This window comes from Dermacentor variabilis, chromosome 11 (assembly GCF_050947875.1).
Source record: "Dermacentor variabilis isolate Ectoservices chromosome 11, ASM5094787v1, whole genome shotgun sequence".
NCBI classification, from domain to species: domain Eukaryota; kingdom Metazoa; phylum Arthropoda; class Arachnida; order Ixodida; family Ixodidae; genus Dermacentor; species Dermacentor variabilis.
The window spans coordinates 22,220,745-22,235,262 of record NC_134578.1 but is presented as its reverse complement, the minus strand read 5'-3'; positions in this window follow the sequence as shown (position 1 = coordinate 22,235,262).

Sequence of the window (14,518 nt, the reverse complement as noted above, 5' to 3'; positions counted from 1 at the left end):
CTTCTCACCGTGTTAACCAAGTACTGACGGTAACATTTTCAGTGTTAAATGTTGGTCTGAACGTTCTAAGCAATAGAAGATATACTGGCAAGTCTCAAGGTGCCTCCAAACATTTACTAAAGGCCAGGTTCTACGATCCTATTTTGGCCTGTCTCTATGGAGGTGTATAGATATTCAGGTGGCGCAACTTGCGAAACATGTTGTGCGAAACATGTTTTCAAAGTGTCCGAGTCCAAACTCACTAACATCTAACACTAAATAACATCAACTAACTAACATCGAACACTCATTAACATCACTGACATAGACCCACGGAAAGGCACGGTTACGCATAAATTAACTGTCGCATTATACAAAATAATGTTCGATAGCGTACACAATAGTTATGTGCAATCATGATGTGACAGAGGCCGTTTACAAAATTTTGTGGTGATGCCATCAGATGCGCATATACAAAAAAAAAATCGAAGCCCCTTTTTAAAGAAAGATGGTTGAACGCGAAGCTTTCCCCCAATGCAAACTGATTCAAAGTACAAAGCCAACGACCACGCAAGGAACCCAAGAAACGCTGCGCGATCCGATGCCATGCACATGTGATTTGATTGCTTATTTAGGATTGTATTTTTTGAACGTTGAAGTTGAATGAAGACACATGTCGTTAAGCTGCATAGACTTTATTTTAGATCATGTAGCCGTTGATTACATGCACACACTCACACATTCAAGGACAATTCCACACTTGCACATTATTTCCTTGTTATCGCTGTCGTAGACGGTCAGAGGCTGTGCCATCGTAACGTGTCACAGCCTGCCTGCGCACGTGAAATCAGTGCAGGAACAGTGTTGCGTCGTGGGTCTCTGTAGCATCTTCAGTTTCAACGAGTAGCGATCTAGCATGAAGCTCTCGATCCATTTGCCGTACTCTTTCGCCCCATGTTAAAGTCACCGCACACGAGGATCGGCGTACTATGTGGCTTTATGGTCTTCATTGTTTCTGCCAGGAGCGTTTCCGCGTCACACGGGAAGTGTTCGGTCGGATGTACACGCTGACGATCACAAGACCAGTTGGCGTCTCGGCTGCACAAGCATCTCCCACATAGCTTCTGCATGCCATTGCCGATACACGGAATCAACCTTACTCGCACGATCGCGCTCCCGCTTAGGTTCGGGTAAAGCAACCTCCTTGCCTTGCGCTGCACCCGCGGTCTGCCTATGGTGACGGCCGGGAATTCATTGCTTGAGGCGCGTAACACAATGCCGATATATACAGTTCGTCTGAGTTGCATGGCGTTCAACCATTTTTCTTCAAGGAAGGGCCTTAGATTTTTTTTTCAGATCCTAAGACGAGCCTGTGTTCACGAACAGTTGCTGTCTCCGATAAGCAGGGAAGCTCAGTTAATTGCGACAGGGGTGGTGTCATGCACAGCAGACGCAACTTGCGCTCCCAGTCAACTTTGTGCGCGTGCGCTACTCCTGCTGAGCTCGACGCTTCGCGCCGTTATCCGGCACTGACCGGCCGGCCAGTCGACGTTGGCGCTGTATTGCGAATGCAAATTGTGTTCTACGCAGATCTGTAAGTGGCTTTCTTGCAGTGCGCTTTCGACGCTCACGGATGAATCAGTGAGACATAGAAAGCTTCGCTTTGAAACGATCATGCATCAAATTCTTCGCGTGTTCAGAAAAAGTTTATTACAATAAGAGACGATACGAACACCGTCATGGCAGAATTCCACCAGGACGATAACATACAAAAAACAAAGCATTGCACACACGGCTCGTTTTGAAAGTAATGTCCGAGTCCTCACTCACTAATGTATAGCCGCATAGATCATAAACACATAAACATAAACTGATTGTCGCATGTATAAAAGGATATTCAACATATAATTCCGTTTAGAAAAAGTTTATTTCAGCAAGAAGAAATCACGGGAACCTACAGACATGTATAATCAGCGAAGACTTTTGATGGCATGGCTGTAAGAACCAGGCTGGTTGAAAATTAAGCCATACGCTTCCATCAGCCACTGACAGGAAACGGCATGGCCACCGTCAAAGGAACTCCCCTTTACAAGAAAGAACAGCTCCTCTGACAGAAACCAAAGCAGAGCCGCTACAGAAGTGGAAACAGAGCGCGGCGGCGATGTCCCGCGGCAGCTGCCTCACACCGGTCACGCCACGGACAAGAAGCCGCCACAGCAATTAAAAGTCGTGCAAAGCGGCCACGTGAGCTGCGACCAGGTGTAATAAAGCGGCTAATTCCAAGGCCACGGAAACCAGCATGCACGGCCCTCCAAAAAACCCTGGCAACAAAGCGTTGCAGCACATGCTTGTTGGATTCTTCAAAGTGACGATGGGGACGCAGGGAATGTGGGACTGTATCCCAGCGCTCCAGTATGTCGCGCGTTTAGCAGCATTGACCAGCCTAGACGTCACATTAGATAGCGTAGGTGGCCAGGCCGAAACGACGCCGTTATCGCACCCTAGGATACATTATTGGAGCGTGCGCGGCACGCGTAGGGGGAACTAGAGGAAACCGTAAGGCTGACATTGTATCCACAACACGGTTTTCGGGAACACCCTAATCAGGACATATCTGTTTTACGTGGCGATAAAATGCCATGTCCATAGAGTAATATTGCAGGTGCGTTTAACACTTGCGGTCCACGATTCAAATGTACGCCCGGTAGCATGTAAAGAATTTTTGTACCAAAGAAAATGCAGAAGAGTTCACGCGTGGGACGCTTAATTATCACGCTGTAAGATGCGGAGCAGAAATCGCAGAGCAAGCACCCGGCAGCGGACAGAAACAACTGGGAAAGCGAACCCAGGCACCACGAGAGCTTGGTTGCCCAAGCGCCGTGCGACAAACAAGTTCTGTACTGCACGACCAGAAGAAGGAACCAAGAGGTGACTGCAAGGACCTACTAACCCGTAATCGTGGCTGTACAACGTGACAAACGTACCACGACACTGCCGCAAAACAGACTGTGCTAAATACCTTTTTTCTAGCAAGGGTAAATCATGCCCTTGAACGTCCTGAATAATTCTCCTTACATCCTCAAGAATTTATAGCCACACAGTGTCTGATATGCCACCATAGGTGTAATCAAGGCCTAAAATACGAATAGAATCGCTCTTTTGAAGACGGAAAAGGGGACCTAGGCGTGTCTGTGTGGAATCAATAAACAAATAATGACACTTTGAAAAATCTAGCGCGGCACCTGAAATATTTCTGTTTTCAGTGAAAATTCGAAGGCTACGGCGTAAGCTCTCTTCATTCCCGAGATACAATGTGATGTCATCGGCGAAGGTTGTCACCTTCACAACACCGCTACCTGGCAGTGGAAGACTGCGTACGTAAGGGTCTCTCTGTACCGACCGCAGGAATGGCTCCACGCTGAGCACAAAGAGTACTGGAGATACAGGGCACCCCTGACGATCACCACGAGGGACGGGAAATGGTGCACTTTCACAACCATCAAGAAATAATGCACTTCAGGTATTTAAATAGGCATTCCTAATAAGGTCGCCAAAATTTGTTGAAAAGCCGAACGATGTCAGTACTTAAATATGTAGCTATGTTCAAGGCGATCGAATGCCTTTTCTTGATCTAGTTAAACCAAGAGACCTCGTGTGGACCTGGTGAGCGTGTATGTCATTATGTCACGCGTGACGAATGAGAGTCCGCGTATCTCTCTGCCATGGACCGAGCATGCCTGATGGTGTTCTAATAATGAAGGCATCAGGCCTGCCAAGCGTTGAGTGACAATAACTGTGAAGATGTTGTAGTCATCATTGAGAAGCGTTATTGGTCTGCATTCCTCTGGACGAACTGATGATGGATCGTGCTTAGGTATCAGCACAATAGAGCCATCGCGAAAACTAGACGGGAATTCAAAGTTGTGAAAACAGCGACTGATAACAGGTACGAAGGCGGCACCAATATCTTTCCATGAATGAATGAATGTGTGTGGTTTAGTGGCGCAAGGGCCAGGTATGGCCAAAGAGCGCCAAATATCTTCCCAGAAAGTTAGGTAAAACTCAAGGGTAATCCGTCCAGCCCTGGGGCCGAGCCACGCTTCATGAAAGATAATGCTGCCTTCACCTCATCAACTGATGCTCACGCACAAAGACGGTCAGCTACCTCAGGTGGAATCTGAGGACGCCCGCTAAGCACTGTACAACATCCTCGAGAACCGGGATCTATTTGCATAGTCGTACGCGCCATGTTTTCAAGACGCGTTACAAAGAGTGAATAATCACGCGCGAGAGGTGACGTAACAGGAAATGCTCTTCTGGCCGCAGAACCGAATGCATTCGGCTGTTTAAAAAGCGAGTTTATTGCAAATCGCAGATGGCGATGCACACGGATTACGTGTGCATCGCCAAGCAGCAGCTGACAAAGACGACGCTGCGATGCGACGCCTCCCTAGCTCACGCTGCCATGACCACATAAGCGAAGTCAGTTGACTCACCCGAAGGGCAATACGGAGCTTCGTGGCAGTATCCGCCAGTTCTTCTGACAAATGGCGTCTGAGTGCACGTCCTTCAACAGAACAATACAGACGCCACTGCACCTTGAGCGCGTCCCATGAATCTGGGTAAGATCTAGAAAGAAAGGCGTGCAAGACTTGACAAACAAGAGCGCGAGTACGCGTCACGTAGAACGCGTGTGTCGAGACGCGAAGGTTTTTGTGACGAGGAAGCGGGGGAGGAAATTTCAAGTGTCATGGCTCTGTGGTCGGAAGTATAAACAGGACACAAAAGATCGCGAGGCGTACTGAGCTAAACTGCTTGGCACATGGGCACGGACTAACCTGCTTCTCGACGCGCCACGTCGCCATGTCCAGACAAATAAAGAACCATGAAAAATTCGATATGCATCCATCAACGAAAAGTGCTGAACGAGGCGACGCAACTCCTGTGCGTTCCAATCAGGGCGACTCCAGCCCGGGCCTTGCACATCCGCTGGCATGTCTAAAACGCAATTAAAATCCCCGACAAGCACCACGGGACAACCAGCCAGGAAATACATGTCCTTAGCTCGAAAAAAATCACTGGACTTATTGTTATGCGGGGGTCACTAAATGCGCAAAATCCGTAACCTAAACGAATAAAGCACATAATCAAATGCCAACATCCGCCCTGTCCCATCATAAAAAACATAATCATCTCGTAAAAGAGCTCTGTTGAAAATGATAATACTGACTCCGCTAGAGCGGGACGTCGCGAAAGAGAAAAAAAAACAGTCTAGGTTCAAAGTGCGTTTGAAAGCAATACCATGTCTAATGGCTAAAAAATTTGTTTCTTGTGACACAAACACAGAATTTAGAATTTTAACATGGGCCACGCTGATAATTTCTGCTTGTTTTATAGCCCTTCGGGACCCCTTCGCGTTTAATAAATTAATATTCATGGCGTCAGCCATATTTAATTGAAAGTGTCACCAAAGTGACACGGTCAATTATATATGGTCGTGTTGTTCAAGTCGGCGCCCTGGGAACAAGTCCAGGAGACATGCAGTAGACACGTCACTTCTTCGACCATCTCGAAGATGGCCAAGGGTTTTTTTGGGTGCTATAACTCGGCGCGGTGATCCCGGGCGCCGTCCGAGCCAGAGCCTTACGCGTGGGCACACTTTACGTCTCGTGGGGCCGGAGGCGCCACCTGCTGCCGTAGTGACTGGCCGCACTCTGTATGGGCTCCGCATTTCGAACCATCAACGAGCGGTTCCCCTGCCTTCTCACCACTGAAATACCATCAAACGACGCAGCTCGGCGAGCGGCATCGATCGAGCCCAATTTCTCCAAGATCTGGTGAGATCCTCACATTTTATTGGCTTTGGAAGTTCTGCACCACCGACGCCGCCGCGCTGGGCCTTACCTGCGTTCACCTCGCCAGCCTAGACGCGGGCGCGCGTCCTCTCCAACGCCCATTTACTCCGCTCAGATGGAGACCGACGACACCCGCTCCCCTGACACGATGGATGCCGACGCTTCGTCCGGTCAGGCCGAGGACGACACCAACTGGTTTCTCGTCGCTCGGAAAAAGAAACGCTTAGCAGAAGCTACTGCGAACTTGCCACCTCCTCCGACACCCGAAGCACCGCGCAAGAGGAACGCGCGACTCCCGCCACTGCCTGTCGACGACTACAAGATTGTGTTCCGCCCGAGAGACGGCCTGAACCTCAGTGCGTGGCCTCATACTTCTGTTGCTCGAGCCATCGGCATAGCAGCGGGGCTGGACAGCGCCGTGCTCAACGAGCTCATCATTCGTATCCGCACTGAACAAAACCTTGCGGTGCTCAGCACACCGGACGAGAACCTCGCGGCACGGCTGCAGAACGTTCGATTCATCTCCTTGGGCGTCACTCAACACGCCGTCCAAGCGCACGTAGCAGCCCCAGACAACTCCTGCAAGGGTGTAGTCTCAGGCCTTGAGCCCAACACCACTACGACGACGCTGCTAGAAAACCTCCGCTGCTCAGAAGCCCCTGTCTTACACGCTCGCATGATGGGACCTACGAAAACGGCCCTGATCACATTCTCCGGCACCCACGTACCCCGCTACGTCCGTATGTACGGAGCAGAACTCCGCTGTCACGTATACCGACCGCGCCAACAGGTGTGTAGCTTGTGCTTGTCGATGGGCCATCGGGCGGACGTCTGTCCCACGCCCGACAAACCCCGTTGCCGGGCGTGTGGCATCTCAAACCCACCGAAGGAACATGAGTGCACACCTAAATGTATTCACTGCAACGGCGCTCATCCCGCTACTGACCCTCGCTGTCCATCGCGTCAACTGCCGCAACGCAACAAATCGCGCGTACTTCGTGAAAAAAACAAACATAAGGACGAGCGCCCCCCGCCCGGATCAGCGCAAGGCCAGCCTGGGATGACGACTCAGCAGAGCGCTCTGGAAACTATGACCCAAGTAGCACCGACACCGGGGACCTCGGCGGAGAACCCCTGGACTAGAGGACGCAGCCGCAGTCGCGGATCACCCGGGGATCGCCGCCAGACTGACAGGAGCCGTTCCAAGGGCCACTCCAAGGGCCGGACTCCCAGTACCAGCCGTTCGAGGGACCGCGGCCATAAAGGAGATGGATCTGCCAAGAAGGAGCAAGCGGTAAGCTGGGCAGCGCAGTTCCCACCTCTGTCTCCCTCTCCACATCTCCACACCCCTTCAGTCACACAACACGTTAAACCTAAACCCACGCAGCAACCCATGGTGACCGACAATGAGCCGCAACTTAATGACTCTGCACAAACCTCTCGCACCAACTACTGTACACAACAAGCACTGAACGAAATGGCCGTCTCTCTAAAGACAGAATTGGTTGCCATAATGCAGGCAGAAATGCAAAAAATGAAGGAGCTCATTATGGCTGAAGTCACAGCGCCACTTCAACAGCTACTACAACAGGCCCTGCAACCTGCTGTCCAGCAGATAGTGGCCGATATTAAACAACAAATAGCGGCTTCGCTAGGCCAACTTTCGATCCCTCCGCCTTCATCCAAACGCTCCCTGTCCCCTTCACGTGAAACACAAAGATCACATCCTTACCTTCGTCCTGCCCGATTACCGTCACCGGACCGAAAACCCGCCTCACTGGGCCCGGAACACTCACTTCCCGGCACCTCCCAAGCCGATGAGCCGCCACCCGGACAGTCTCCGGGTATAAAACACAAACAAATAATACTTGATCATGGCCAGCAACCGTAAAGGGACAAGCGCTACCCCCCAACCCCTAAGCGTGTGGCAATGGAATTGCAGGGGCTACCGCCGGAAACGCGGATCCCTTACGCAATTCATTGCCACACAGCCCCATCCCCCCGATGTAATAGCGTTGCAGGAAGTGCATTGTACTCCTACACTTCCCGGCTACAACACACACACAGACACAATAAATAGCAACACACCACACCTCACAGCCACTTTAGTGTCCAAACATTTGACCGTTATCGAACACACCCTCGAAAGTTCACCCATACCGCATGTACTTCTCGAATTGGTCCCATGCTCTCGCTCCCATAGCAGCCTGTTTGTGCTTAATATCTACAGCGCACCTAATGCGAGGAAGCATGAGTTCGGACATCTTTTTGCACATCTATGCAAGGTGGCTAAACAGATGGTCATTGTAGGCGACTTCAATGCCCCGCACCCGGCCTGGGGTTACCAAACAGAAACACCGAAAGGACGCCGGCTTGCTCAAGTTCTTGCGTTACATCGAATGACTCTGCTGACAGAACCAGATCAGCCAACACGATTAGGCAACAGCGTAAGCAGCGACACGTGCCCTGATCTCACCATGGTCAGAGGGGTAGGCCAACACTCTTGGCGCAATCTCGTGGAGAACTTGGGCAGCGACCATTACATTCTAGCTACTGAACTGCAGGTACAACCAACACGCACTCCTGAACGTACTGTTAAGCTAATCAATTGGGATAAATTTAGGCGTAATCGGTCCTCCCTAGCTCCTCAGGACACCCTCTCCCTTCAGGAATGGATCAAACAGCTCCAAACTGATCTAAAAAGGGCAACTCAATACATCACGGCGACAACAGAGACACCCGATGTGGATCTCCATTTGCTCCATCTCTGGGAGGCCCGTAGAGGCCTGACCCGGCGGTGGCGCCGGCAAAAACATAATCGGAAACTTCGTCTGCGTATTGCCCGCCTAACTACGGAGGTAGGTGACTACGCGAACACCCTCACTAATAACAATTGGCATAGCCTTTGCGATCGCCTCAGCGGCACGCTAAGCACACCTCGGACCTGGTCGCTACTCCGCGCATTATTAAACCCTACGCAAACCAAAATACACACTAGCAACAGAGTCCGCATCATCCTCCACAAATCAGGCCTCGATGACACTACTCTACTTCACACTCTACAGCAACGCTACATTGCTACAGGCACCCGCCCCACCTACAGAGACTACCCACACATAGATGCCACCTCCCTAGACGCCGATATTACAGAAGCCGAGGTTAGGGCGGCCTTACAGGGTATTAGGCGCAACACATCACCCGGGGCTGATGGGATTCAATACACACTCCTACGCAACCTAGATGATGGGGCCATTAAAGACTTAACTGCATTCTACAATGACCACTGGAGGAATGGCACGCTTCCACAGGAATGGCGCCATGCGGACATCATGCTAATTCCTAAGCAAGGCAAGCCACTGTCCCTCCAGAATCTCCGACCTATATCCTTAACTTCATGTGTAGGTAAACTCTTCGAGCGCGTTGTACTTTCGCGGCTACAACCCTTCCTCGAAGACAGCCAATTCTTTCCGGATACACTCTTCGGCTACCGCCCTAACCTCACTGCGCAAGACATTTTGCTGCAGCTTAAGGAGGACGTTGTGGATGGCCCCACTACGGCACAAACCAGAGCTATTCTGGCCCTGGACCTCAAAGGGGCTTTCGACAACGTCTCCCACGATCTAATTCTCGACAATCTGGCTTCTTCCCAATGCGGCACACGTACCTATAACTATGTCAGAGCTTTCCTGTCGGACCGCACAGCCACTATTGGCATAGGAGAGCTCCGGTCGGACGTCATCGCACTCACAGGTAGAGGAACACCACAGGGCTCGATCTTATCGCCCACCCTCTTCAACGTGGCTATGGCTAAGCTGCCCCCCTTACTAGACCAGATACCCACCATCCGGCACGCTCTCTATGCCGACGACGTTACGATCTGGGCAACCCAGGGATCCGACGGGGCCATCCAGGATGCTCTCCAGGAAGCTGTACGTGTTGTGCAGAACTGTGCAGCCACGGGAGGCCTTTCCTGTGCAGCCGAAAAGTCCGAATTGCTCCTCGTGCACAGGCGGCGCCGCAGAACCGACGAATCCCCTAATATCTCCCTGATGTTGCACGGCAGCCCCATCCCTCAGGTAGCTAGACTCCGCATCTTGGGCCTCCACATTCAGTCGGATGGCAAAGCCTCGCACACAACGCACCTTTTGGGTCAGCAGATAGCACAAGTCACACATATGATAAACCGCATTACTAATCGTAGAAGAGGCCTTCGCGAGAAAGACGTCCTCCACATAGACCAGGCTCTGATAATCAGCCGGCTCACATATCACCTCCCCTATCACAACCTCACCCTCACTCAAACTCAGAAGATGGACGCCCTTCTGCGGAAGGCAGTGAAAGCGGCTCTTGGGCTGCCTCCACATGCTTCCGCAAAACGGCTTCTTCAGCTCGGTATCCACAACACCGTAGGCGAGCTTTTGGAGGCTCATCGCAATGGTCAGCTCCAACGTCTCAGACGCAGTCGTCAGGGCTGCGCTATACTTTCTCGCCTTGGCTACCCTGTCCCTGAGACACCCACACACGCCCCACAATATCGCCTCGCTCCTGCTCTACGCGCTAACATACAAGTAGCTCCAATTCCCCGCAATATGCATCCCGAGCGACACGCCGGCGGTAGACGCGCCCGAACTCAGGCCCTGGCACGCATTTTTGGAGACCGCACCACAATTACACCGGTTTTGTACACGGACGCGGCCCGCTACCCAGAGAGGCGGGCCATGTGTTTAGCTGTAACTGACAATACAGACTCGCTTAGGGTGTGTGCCACAGTTCTAACAACGCACAGCTGCTCAGCAGAGGAAGGGGCAATAGCCCTGGCCATTGTCCATGCCTCGACCCTCTCCGCACAGGACACCCCCATCACCATAGTGACAGACTCGCAGGCTGCCTGCCGGGCCTTCGCGCAAGGACTCGTGACTGCACACACACATCGAATTCTCTCCTCTGTCCCCCCTCCCACGTTACACAGGGTGCGTATCGTCTGGACTCCTGGACACGCCTCTCTCCATGGTAATGAACGCGTTCATGCGGTAGCCCGAGGTCTGACTGGCCGGGCACCATCGGAAGAGCTGTCCAACCCAGACGACGCACCGCCAGAGCCCCTACAGTACACTGAGACGCTCGAGTACTACCGACAAAGCCGCCATAACTATCCCCCTCCTCATCCTTCGCTTAATAGAGCAGATGCCGCGGTCTGGCGGCAACTGCAGACCAATTCATTTCCTTGTCTCCACATGCTACATATCTTTCATCCCACCCTGTACCCTTCCTATTGTCCCCACTGTGGGGCCAAACCCACGGTGTATCACTCCATATGGGAATGCCCTAACCCTTCAGGTGTTCCTCCTATACCCAACCCTACCCTTTCCTCTTGGGAGTCTGCGCTGCTCAGCACAAGCCAGCAGGAGCAGCAACGGCTGATCCAGCGGGCTCGCGAAGTCGCGCATGGCACTGGAGCCCTGGACTGAGGGCCCCACTCATCGAGGAAATTTTCTACTCGCTTTATGAAATAAATGTTTATTCTCTCTCTCTCTCGTGGGGCCGCCATTTCTACGTCGAGTCCATCCAGGCTCGGCGAAGCTCCAACGCTGCTATCAACTTCGAGGCTGAAGCTGTTTTCTGATGACGGCGATCTCGGTAGCGGTAGGGCGGCGGGATTGATTTCAGTGCCACCGACAACTTCTGCAGCCAGGGGCTCATTGAGATGTAAAGGATGCGGCGTTGTAGGCGTCGCAATTGAGGCGGCTGAAGCCACAGCATATTTCGTGGGTGTAACAACTATAGATATCGCGGGGTCGGGTGTTTTAGCCGTGTTTAAAACATTGGTTCGATCAGGAGGACTGATGGAGGCGCGATCAGGAGGCGCTATCTGCCCCAGCATGCGCTTCTTTCGCTGCTTGGAAGACCAGCGAGCATGGCGTGTTGTCATCCGCCACGTCATCAATAGCGCGGTCTTCTTTTTCGGTAGACGAGGCCGGCGAAAATGGCGCGTTGCGATTGGCAGAACTGCATGTCTCTTTGTCATTTAGCGACGCTGGTTGATGCGGCGTTAGGGCAATTCCTTTGGTTATGGCGTCACGCACAGTCGCGAACGCAGCTGACGCCGGTGGTAAGGCGCGGAAGGCTGCAGCAGCAGCGTCCGGGTATGAACGCCGCACAGGGTATACACGACCGCAGGGTAACCATGCCCTTAACACCAACAAGTATGGTTACATACGCAGCTTTCGTGGCCATAGATACCACCACGACCACAGACGTCTGCGGTGCACTGTGCGCGGTAGTAGTAGCTGAAGCCGCGCCGATGGCATACGCGTTGCAAGCCGTAGTAATCAAACGTCACAGGATGACCAGGGACTCGCAGGTAATTGGTGACCGGGGTTGTGGTGCTCATTTCCATCCGAACGAAGCGGGCGCCCATGAGCACGCCAAATCGTCCGTGTTGTAGCTTCGACGGGGCGGCCGGACGGAGGATCTACGGCATGAGGCCTAAACGGCCGGGGCGCGCAGCGCCGCAAGGAAAAGCCGGACTGCTTCAGTCGGGGACCAGACCAAGAATATTTTTATTTCTGAGAGGGGAAACGGTGCAGGCAACTTACAGCGTTTGGCGCTGAGTGGCGCCCTGACGTAAACTACCCAAAACCGAAACCTGAAGCTAACACAGGATACCACAGTCCGCTCATAAGACCAGCCATGACCAGCGTTGACAGAGAGAACCTTACCGTATGGTGATAGTGCCTGGACGAGGACTTCGTTCGGAACTGAGAACGGCGAGAACAGGCAGGTTACGTTGGTAACCTGCGAGCCGACGGGAACGACTGAACAACGCTCGACGCCTGTGACAAGGCGGCCAGCATCGACGATTATAGAGTCATAGAAGCCATGCTCTTGACGGTGACTTGGAAGTTGGGGCCTCCCATGTGCTGAACGCTGTAGACCTTCGTGGGGACAACAATATCGAATACTCGGCCCTTCGAGGGAGTCCACAACACTGTAGGCGGCATGGCGTGAGAAGTGGACGCCGATGACGTGAAACATGCAGGGACGTCAGCAGAAACTGCTACTCCGTCCTTCTGACCTTTGCAACGCTGTCGCACACACAAAACGACATACAAGACTTAATTGCCTATGCAGTCAAGTGAGTGCTGTGCCGTTAAGGCTAGCTAACTTAAAAAGCCGCCATTCTTTCTCAAATTAGCTTTTAAATATCGTGCGCATATCTAACAAGCAAAGCGGGCCAATTTAGTATTTCTGGTGCAGTTTTAAATCACTTCCAAACCACTTCAGGTTCTTTAAGCTAACGTATCTATCATTAAGGAAAATAAGACGTAAACTAGCGTCCTTCTGTACTTTACTCCTGATCAGGAAGCTTCCCCGAAAACTTCATCTAGGGACAGACAGTAGCACCCGAGGCGCTGGTGTAAGTAGAAGGTGGGGAAATTGTCGCGCAAGATTACTAGGCTGCTCATTTATGCAAATCTTGTATCAGAAAAGACGCATCTCCCTTTTAATGCAAAGCTTTCTTTGCCTCCTCCTTCGAATTTGCGCCGCCGCCACTGCCGCCACTGCCACCGCTGCTGCTGCTGCTGCTGCTAGCATGGTCGAAGTCGAACCCACGACCCCGATCGTCGTCAGCGGCTGCACGCCATAGCCACAGTGCAACCTCGCCATTCGCCGAAATCTATACTTATGGATGCCCAAAATAACAATAAGAGAAAGCACTCGGTAAGTGCCATCTGCTTTGAAGAAGCGTGTAAACGGGAATTCAAAAAATCGAAATTAAGCTGCAAAGTCCAAAACTTGACAGCACTTTTTCTCGGCAAAACTTAGTCAAGGAATATCGCAATACAAAATTCTGAGCTTCCAGGGTCGACATGCAATTCAATAAAAGGTTCTGCTTCTAAGTGGTGCCGTACGTACGCGAGGTCCAAAGGACGCAGAATAAAAGTGCATCAAAGCATGAAAGTACAATGCATCCTCGCTAACCCCTCAGTGCCGAAATGCGAAATAAACCGCTTCACGATGCCATGCCTTCCTCACGCACTCTTTCTCTCTTCCTCTGGTCTCTCAGAGTGAAAGCGCAGAGTCAATCGAATTTTCTAGGACGGTAAGTGGATTTAAAATTTCTCTGGCACCGCTTTCTCTTTTCACCGCTTGGCCACTGTTTCATTCCGTCATTGCCGCGTTGCAAGCCTTCTGTGCAAAAATCTAGCGGGAAGAATCTAGTTTAATCGAGTTCTTCCCGAATATTGACAATAAATAAAACCCTAATTTAATACCGCATTCATCACAGAAAGCAACTAGCGCATGAGAAAAAAATTGTGCGCCTTTGTTTTCGCTGTTACTATTTTGTGCTAGATTGGGCTCTTGGAATGCGTGTCCACACAACCGTGATTTGAAGAATATACACAACGAACTGATTTCGCAAAAATACTGCTACAAACTTGCCGTTATTGTAGTTAATATAAACGACTTTCAAAACGGTGCTAACAACAAAAGAGCGCTAGTAATAGAGTTCCTGCGTATGCTCCCAAAAGGAGCATAAGCATAGTGGATTTGGTTCCCGCGGGCTGCGCGAGCTTCCATTCGTCGAACCCAGTGACGTGATTCAAAAAACAAACATGGCATCGCCGAGTGCACCACTAAGGCACAGATAAGTTGGCAATGGCAGCTCTCGTTGATGACAA